Source organism: Carya illinoinensis, chromosome 11 (assembly GCF_018687715.1).
Source record: "Carya illinoinensis cultivar Pawnee chromosome 11, C.illinoinensisPawnee_v1, whole genome shotgun sequence".
NCBI classification, from domain to species: domain Eukaryota; kingdom Viridiplantae; phylum Streptophyta; class Magnoliopsida; order Fagales; family Juglandaceae; genus Carya; species Carya illinoinensis.
The window spans coordinates 6580927-6590000 of record NC_056762.1 but is presented as its reverse complement, the minus strand read 5'-3'; positions in this window follow the sequence as shown (position 1 = coordinate 6590000).

The following is a 9074-nucleotide window of genomic DNA, read 5'->3' as shown; positions in this document are numbered from 1 at the left end:
TCACTATGCTTTTCTCATCCAGCTAACTTAATTTAAATCTCTTTTGTCTATTAGCAAATCTCTAAATCATCCAAAAACCTCTTTCGATAGTCAATTGGAATTGACTCTTGGTTATCAATTCACACAAGAATATGCAAATTCAATAATCAAGGACGCAATAAGACCAAAGATTTAATTACTACATAGGTTCATACAAGTCTTTCGATCTCTATACTTACCTATGCTGAAATATCCAAGATCTACCCTATAATTCCCTCTTTCGATAGCAAATCACAAGATTAATTATCATCTAATCAATGGCCAGTTAATTAGAAGCAATAAACTCAGAATAAATCAGATAAACAAAGAGAGAATTGCATTAAGTTAGTATAGACAAACAAGCATAGTTTGGAAATAGGTTACATCGTTTTCCTAAAATAAAGTAAATTTAGCTCATGCTAGAAATGGAATTCAACATAAACGAATTCACCATAATTGTTCTGAGAAGATTGGAAGAAAATAAACACTGAAAAATCCTCCTTGCAGCCGCAAATCGTCTTCAAAAGCTCAAGGGAACGATTCAACGCTTTTCTCCCGTCCGTGCTCGTGTATGATTCCAACGTACGTGCAATAATTGGAATTCCCTTTCCAAAACAGATGATTTGAATCCCTCTAGCTATGTTTTTCTGTCCCAAGAAGTGTTCTCCAGTCAAAAGTCGCGACCCTAGAGTGAAAAATTGCTTTTATATGGTGCGACGACGGAAAACCTTAAATCTGTGAAAATATGATGTTCGCTCGAGCGGGGTGTCGAGCGCACGTCGAGCGTTCGACTCTGCCTGATTTCGCTCGAGCGGCCAAAAGCCTCCGCTCGAGCGATCTTTGTTTTTCAGTAACCCGCTCGAGCTCCCTGTCGAGCGGCAGTCGAGCGTTTGAATCTGCCTGAATTCGCTCGAGCGGCCAAAAGCCTCCACTCGAGCGAACTTGTAAAATCTGCAATATGAAATTTTTGCAAGTCATCACAACCCAAAACCGCCGCTCGCCGGCGGCGTGGCCTACACCACCCACCCAGTTTTCTTCCCCTCTCACCGGTGAACATCCCCACCAAGTTGCACCTCCATCCGAGCCACCGTTAGCCACCACGAGCTCCTCCAAACCATACAGTTTTTCACCGATTCTGGCGCCATCGCACCACCTCCGGCCACCATCTCTTCACAGCTTCTTTCCCTACCTCTTGCCGACCTAAACCACCCATTTCCGGCCTCGATCCGTTGCCGGAGTAGCTCCCACGAGCTTAACTCCGTTCAGCCTCTTTTTGGCCTTCGACCGCCATTTCCACCACCACGCACGATCAAAACTCGTTTCCTTTAGCTTCATAATATCTATAGATCATTCCCTATCAATTTCGTGTTTTGGTTTGTTCCCGTTCGAAAGTGGGTAATTTATTACCCACGGCAACGGTGTAAATTACACTGTTACGTTGCTTTTCCTCTGCCGTTTGCAACGCTGCAAGTTTTTGAAAAATACCGTATAGCGCTGTAAGTATTTTCCAAACTCTACTTTTAGATTTAAATATATTTTGCTCTTACAATAAATATTATCTGTTGGTTGGCTGATTCCGGACTGAGTCCGAGGAGTTCGGGAGTCGGATGGTTTAAGGACGGAGTGCTTGGTTATGTTTGTTTGTGATTTGGTTGGTTATTCGTGCCATGAGGCGTGCGTTGCATATTGCATATTTGTGCATTTTATTTTAATTGAGAAAATCATGTTTTATTAGTGTAAATGAGTTTCGGGTGCGTGTGTCTCACGAGCCCAAGCCGGGATGGGTTATTATCTCAATGGAGCTCCTCTGGTCACTCGGGAGTGGATAATACTGAGTGACATCACCTGGGTTGTCGCAGGGCGATGACCGGATCGTACTATACGGTAACGCTTTCGTGTCGACTCCATGGTCCCTAGAGTGGCGGGGACTAGAGGATGGCCTGACCAGGTACGCGCTCGTTTAGGTGTCATATGCGTAGTCGTTACCTGCGGTGTGATACAGAGCCAGGGTGTGCGGATGATCCCTTGGGGAGATCATGGTGCATACATAATTGGATCGTTTTTATGGTTTTCGGATGTGGGTCATTTTCTGAGAAAATGGCGAGGTTTGGTTTCGAGGCTTTTGATCCATTTGTTGGGAAAATGGTGGTTTGGGCCATTATCTGAGATAATGGCGAGGATGTGTTGAGGCTTTTGATCCATTTTCTAGGAAAATTGTGGTAGCGGTTTTGAGCCATTATCTGGGATAATGGCGAGGAATGGTTTTAATGGTTATGTTTTTGGCGTGCGTGGAAAAATTATGATTTTATGGGACATGTGCATTGCATTCTTTCATGCATATTATTTGAGTTTTATATATTTTTATCTAGTGGTGTTTGGATTTTACTTACCTGCGGCACCATTTTTGGTTCCATAGATTTTGGTGCAGAGTTCAAGGAGGAGGAGGAGGCTGAGCCCAAAGATGTGGCTCCGCCGGAGTTCTGGGTTGAAGTTAATATCTTCTTGTTGCTTTGAATTATATTTGGATCTTGTAATATTTTATTATGTATGTTTTTGAACAGTTTTGTATTAAACTAAAAAAGATTCTGGTACTTAGTTTATGACTTTACCTTTCGTTGTGTGTTTCTTCATGCATATTTGTCTTGCACACACTTTGCACTCGTCGATAGGGTGGTGACCCGTGTTATCACCATCCGGACGTCTCGATTTCCTCGTGTCCGTACGTGGGGATTTGGGGGCGTCACAACAAATTTTCGGCAACTTTTCATACTTAAATGGAATCCAAAACTATCTCCCTTCAAAGGTAACAGTCCTCCCTCTAGCCAGAGATTTAGTTAGATCACACTCCACTTTAACCCTTAGAAATCAGCCCCATGCCATTTCATCCTCCTGCCCCTCCACTTCTACCACTTTACCAATTGACTACCCAATTCATTCCCCCATTTTACAATTCATTCCACCTAAAGGTAGATTATACATCTGGATCCAAAAGCTCTCCTTAGAAAAATCAAGCATATGAGATTGCAAACATCCATCAAACACCTTAAGTGTAAAAAGTTAGTTATCAAAGAGCCATGGGCAACCTGCTAGTACTCTGTTCCTATCTCCCTTGCTTGCAAAGGTCACTACAAAGCAGTTTACTCCGATGTTAGTTAACTCTATTTTCCTTCTAACACGCCAGATCTTCTCCATCATTGCCCTTACAACCTCCTTTCCTATAGTTCTTTCAAAGTAGATCTTTCTTACCAAGCTCCTTTCCCCTTTCTTTCTCAGTTCATCCACATTGCCCAGATCCACTTCGATAGGATTAACTTCCTCTTCATTCAGCCTTAACTGCTCCCATCCCTCCTCCATTTCCTCCATCGTCCGTCACTCCAACTGGCGTAGCAACTAGCCACACCTTCCCCTTATTCTCTAAGAATTAACAGAAGACTAACTAACTTCACCCCTATCGCCTTCTAGAGAGAGAGAGAGAGAGATAAAGACAGAGAGAGAGAGAGAGAGAGAGAGAGAGAGAGAGAGAGAGAGAGACAGAGACAGAGACAGAGAGAGAGAGAGAGAGAGAGAGAGAGAGAGAGAGAGAGAGAGAGAGAGAGAGAGAACTCTTTGGGTTTTTGATCAGTCTCTCAACCCATATGATCTAAATAGTGTTAATCTTACCTTATCCTAGGACTAACCATACAACATGCACTATATAATGTGTTTCTTCTTAAGAACAAATTTGATGAGATTCAACTCTTGAACCACAATTGAAAAATCTGAAAAATAAAAAACAAAACAAAGTACACTGACCTTTATATTCTCCCTCACCACCAATAAAACAAGATGCTACTAATAATAGTTTTTTTTTTTTTTTAACTTTTTGTTCTTATCATGTACTATGTAAAACTGTTTAATTCTTCTTTAAGTATTTACTTATGATTGTATAGAATATGCAAGTATTATAATTGTCAAATCTATAGAACAATCTTATAAAATGAAATTGTCAAAATAACATGCATTATATGACTAAGTTAGATCAATTTTATAATAAAAAAAGATTTATAATTTGATATATTGTATCAAGTTACATCATTAATTTATAAGTTTTCTTTTGTAAATTTTTTTTTGCAAACCAAACATTTCTGATGTAGGAGAATTTAAGTCAGATGATACTGTGTTGTCAAATGGCACATTGATGGCGCTAGGTATCAGAACTGCACATATGACCCCAATCTTCAAAGCTCTTTTCGGCACGCACGTTGTGGTCACCGAGCTTTTTGCTCAGTATGCATCTTTTTCGAGATCAAAATCTACTGTTTTTCCTTCCAAATAAACATTTTCAATTATTTTTTTCTTTTATGGTAATATTTCATTTATCATTTAGGAAGTAATTCTGAACCCGATTTGAGCTAAATTTTTGGTAGATTACTTCTTTTATTACGTATTTAATCTCGGTATGATTATTGAGATTTTGCTATTTTTGGTAAAATTCTAGTAAAGACAATTTCCAGCTATATAGAATGGCTTGTGAACTGATTTTTGACATTTTTTTATTTGATAATTTTAAATTGAAACTCAGATGTATTTTTCTACATTTTTGGGCGATTCTCTTGGATTATTTTCTATGAATTATTTATTAAAACTATAGCCTGCAGAATATTCGCTATTCTGTCTAGAGTCAATTTCTTGTGTGATAACAATATAGAGGATTATGACTTTCCTTCTTATAGGTTGGGCCTGTGGTATGGCTAAAACAGATTAGTTATAAGCTTAAGGATTAAGGGTATAATCAAATCGGTTTTAAAGAAATCCAAAGAGAATTGTTTATTGATTTTATCAAATTCTTAATCATTAGGATCGTATCAGTGATTTGCATTTATTATGAACAAAAAGATACGGATTAGGATAACTAAAAGTAGTTTAATTAACTACATCATTTTTTTTTTTGTTAATTTTTAAAATTTAAAATAAAATTTAATACTTTAAGTTATATTATTTATTAATTAAGAAGATTAACTTAAGGGAATACATTTTCTAACTTATATTTAACAATAGCACGTACGAAAAGGAGGGTGAAAATAAGAAATTTATTCCTTTATAATAATTTATAATTGGTTTAACAATCACCCATAAGCCATAATCATCTCATTGTAGAGCCCACTTTCTTGGTTTCTATTGGCAATTGGTTTGGGATTGTTGATAAATATCTTATTGTTGACTAGGATAATAAAGGGGCATCTACAGCAAGCATCCCTTGCTCTTCTGGTCTCAGTTGGCATATGAAGTGACTTAATAGCCACTTCAAATGGTTCGATGATTGGTCAATCCTCCTATAGGGTTGGGACAAATAGCCCATATATAGAGTGGGGGAACTTCTCTTACTTCAACGAAAATCTTTCAGAATGTGTCATTAGTCTCGACATTTAGATTGTGAATTTCGTGAGTATTGCTGCGATATTTAGTACTAAGTGGCAAACCCCTCCACTAGAGAAGATAATTCTAGATCAAAAACACTCGTGAAACAACCAGATTCACTGCATCAACTATGTCAGTTGCCAATATTTTTTTTTTTTTTTGTCCTAAATGTTTTTCTTACGTGATGAAAAATATTTTTTTCCCTCTTCTTAACCATGGCTACCGAGAATGATTATAACGGCACGAAGTGGTTGTGCACCTTGGGGTTGGGCCACACAAGGCAGCAGCGCGCACCTGGAGAGTTGCGTTCACCTCGATACAATGCGCACTTGGGGTGCAGGAAGCATCTAGGTGAGGTCCAGGTCGAATTTTCTCCGCGTCAAGTAGCAGGGACCATCACAGCCAAGGTGGTGCAATTGAGCACCACGGTGCTGCTCATGCCAGAGTCTACTGGACACGGTTGAGAGCCTGAGTAGCACACAAATGGAGCAACAATGACGCTCGACCTGCAGTACCGATTGAGCACAATTAGAGGTGCTGCAGGAACCTCGATGCCCATCGCACCAGAGGTGCAATTAGCAGGTCGGTGCTACATGGCCTAAGGCACAATAGCAAACACCGAAGCGTGCACCTAAGGGCAAAGCTTTTAATGCCGTTTCGGTTAAAGCATTGAAATCAAAATTTTTTTATACTAGTACTGTTTGGGAATAGTTTATATATAATAAATTAATTATATATATATAAATTATATTTGAAAATAATATCAATATAATCTTAAAAAGTTAAAACAAATATTTAAAAAACTCAATAATACTTCTAAATTTTCAATCCAATTATTTAAAAAAAGAATCATTCATCTTTATCATGAAAATGGGAGTAGGAGTTTGATTTTTAATTTTCAAGAAAAGAGAATTAAAAAAAAAAAGTTAAAAAATAGTCTTTAGATGTGAGAATTAGAGTGAAAATTATGAAAAAATTAGAATTTTTACATTAATTATAAAAATTCACTAATTTTAACCGGTACTAGTACAGGTTGGTACAATGAAAACTAATCAATATTGACTGAAATGTACCGATACCGCTGATATTTAATCCGGTACGAAACAAATACATTTTCTATATCGATTATTATTTTAATACAAAAAATACCAACGGTACTAATCGATACAATACGAAATTTAAAACTTTGCCTGAGAGCATTGGCAATGGCCTCGCCATTGCCATATGCAAGTTTAAAATAGCCAGCATGAGAGACATTTATCATCTGCAATGGCCTAGTCAAACTTTAAAAGTTTGACATAAAGGCCACAGTAATTGTTGGGTCCTCGCCAACAATGAAGAGCTACTGTACCGAGTCTATACAATAGTTTATTATTTTTCTTATACCGGCTTTCTCTCCTTTCCCTCGGTTTACCGTTTTCCCCCAAACTCACAATTTCTCCTCTGCAGCTTCTCCTGAACGAAGCTCTCCCCCCATTCGGCCTTTTTCGTCCAGCTCCCTTTAATCAAATCCACTGGTTGCCTTCTCCAGCAGAAGCCGTCGTCTCCGAGCTGTCGACGGTAAGTTTCTCTTCCTCTCTCTTGCTCCCTCTTCTCCGATTTACTGAGCATTTTTTCGTGCCCTATTTTGCCCAGCCATTATCGAATCACTTGACCGAACATCAGCTTGCTCCATGATGGGAAGGCATCGGTTTCCTCCACCATTCACGCCGGCGGTTTGAAGACCCACAAATCCGACGCTACCGTCACCCCTGTTTGGGTAAAATCTAAATTTTTTTTTTTTTTTTGAAGATGAAATCATATACGGTAGTCCACATTGCTTGTATTTTTTCCTGCGTTTGGGTGAGAAATTGGTGGCATAGTGTAATCTGGAAGTACTTGATGTCTTCTGAGATGTGTTTGACATTGCTTGATCATGTTGTTTGGGGTTTTTGCTTGACAGCCTCCAAGATATTCTGTTGTTTGGCTCTTTTATTTTCCTTCAATGTGTTGGGAAATTTTTGGTCTATAGTTGTTGGCATGAACTTGTGCTGGTAGACCTAACAGTCCTGAAATGACAGTGAAAAATTTTTGACATACACGATTAAATTGATCTATTTTTTACAACTCTCTTGAATTAATTTGCAGTAACTAATAGTTGAGGATCAGCACGATTGCCAATAATTTTTCGAATTAATTTACAATTATTGAGAAAATCGCCTTGGATGGTTGCCAATATTGGACTAATACTTAATTGAAGATGACTAAGATTCAATTCAAAATGATGCTAACTCATTTACCAGAAGAAACACACTATGCAAAAATTTCTCTAACTGTAATTGAGTGCTAATGTTTGACCCAGTAACATGTTTTTTTTTTTTTTCATTTTTCCTGCAATATTTTCAATTCACTACTCTGTTTCAATATGCTTAGAAGTCAGACTTGCGTTTCTATTTTCACATTTTGAGGCTTAGATTACTCTGGGGGTATGGATGTTAACCCAGAGATTGAAACTCCTAAATATTGCATCCCACATTTCACTAAAACAGAAACAGGGTGGGTGAAAAGTGAAGAAAACAAAGCACAATTATCCTTGGTGATTTTGACCAAGTATCTAGGGTGCACTCTACAATCTTTATTTTCTTTGGTGATTTTGAAATTCCATGGCACAAGTATCCTGTTCATACTTCTTGATCATTATCTAGAGATGGCAGTCAAGGTCAGGAAAAGTTCATTGGCTTATGTAAAATTCAGTTTACATATGTTAACATTAATTATACAAATTGTTTTGGTCCACTTATACTTCTTTACATTTTATATGATGTAAATTAATGGACTGGGGTATGGATGCAACATTTGATTTTGGTATGGACTGTGGTTGGTTAGCAATTAAATTAATGGATTGTGGTATGAATGCAGCATTTTATTTTGTACTAGAAACTGAACTGTTTTGGTAATATGCCATGCCACACTTTGCTTGAATGGAAATATTTTTCATCTGAAATAGAGATCCATTATTCTTTTAAGTTCTTTAGCTATTTAACTGACTAGTTAGAAATTTATTGGAGAATCTGATGTTATCTTTCTTAAAGGTTGTATTTCAGATTTCATTGGAGTGCTCTGCTTTACTCTCTCTTTTTCTCTGTTCTTAACAACTTTCGGGTCATTGTTTGATATTTGAAATAATTTCATTTGGGACTTTCTCTACAGTATCTACTTAGATGTCAAAACAGGAATCATGCAAATGTTTATGTAATAGGTTTGTTTCCATTTAAATTATATTCATGGATGGGCTGTTGCTACTCATATTGCAATTTTTTTTCATAATCTTTTATTACAGTTTGTAGTAGCATGTATTTCTTTTATGTTTTGTTGTTTTAGGAACTTGGTGAGGACAAAGTATATATGAGTGCATGAGACCGACCATATTGGCCTTCATCTTTTGTTCCTTTGTCTTGGTAAGTTACCCACATATGCCCTTCTATAGTAAATTTTTAATATAAATTGTTTCGGTGGTTATGATTGATCTATTCCTATGCAGGTATTGTTAAAGGTTTATTAGGCTGTGGTTGAAAGCAAATTTCAGAAATTGTCTTTTGTTTCTTTGTTAAAGATTGATGTTTTTCCAATGCATCACTCAAGAAAACATAATTTTGTGGACTGTATGTAATTTATAGACT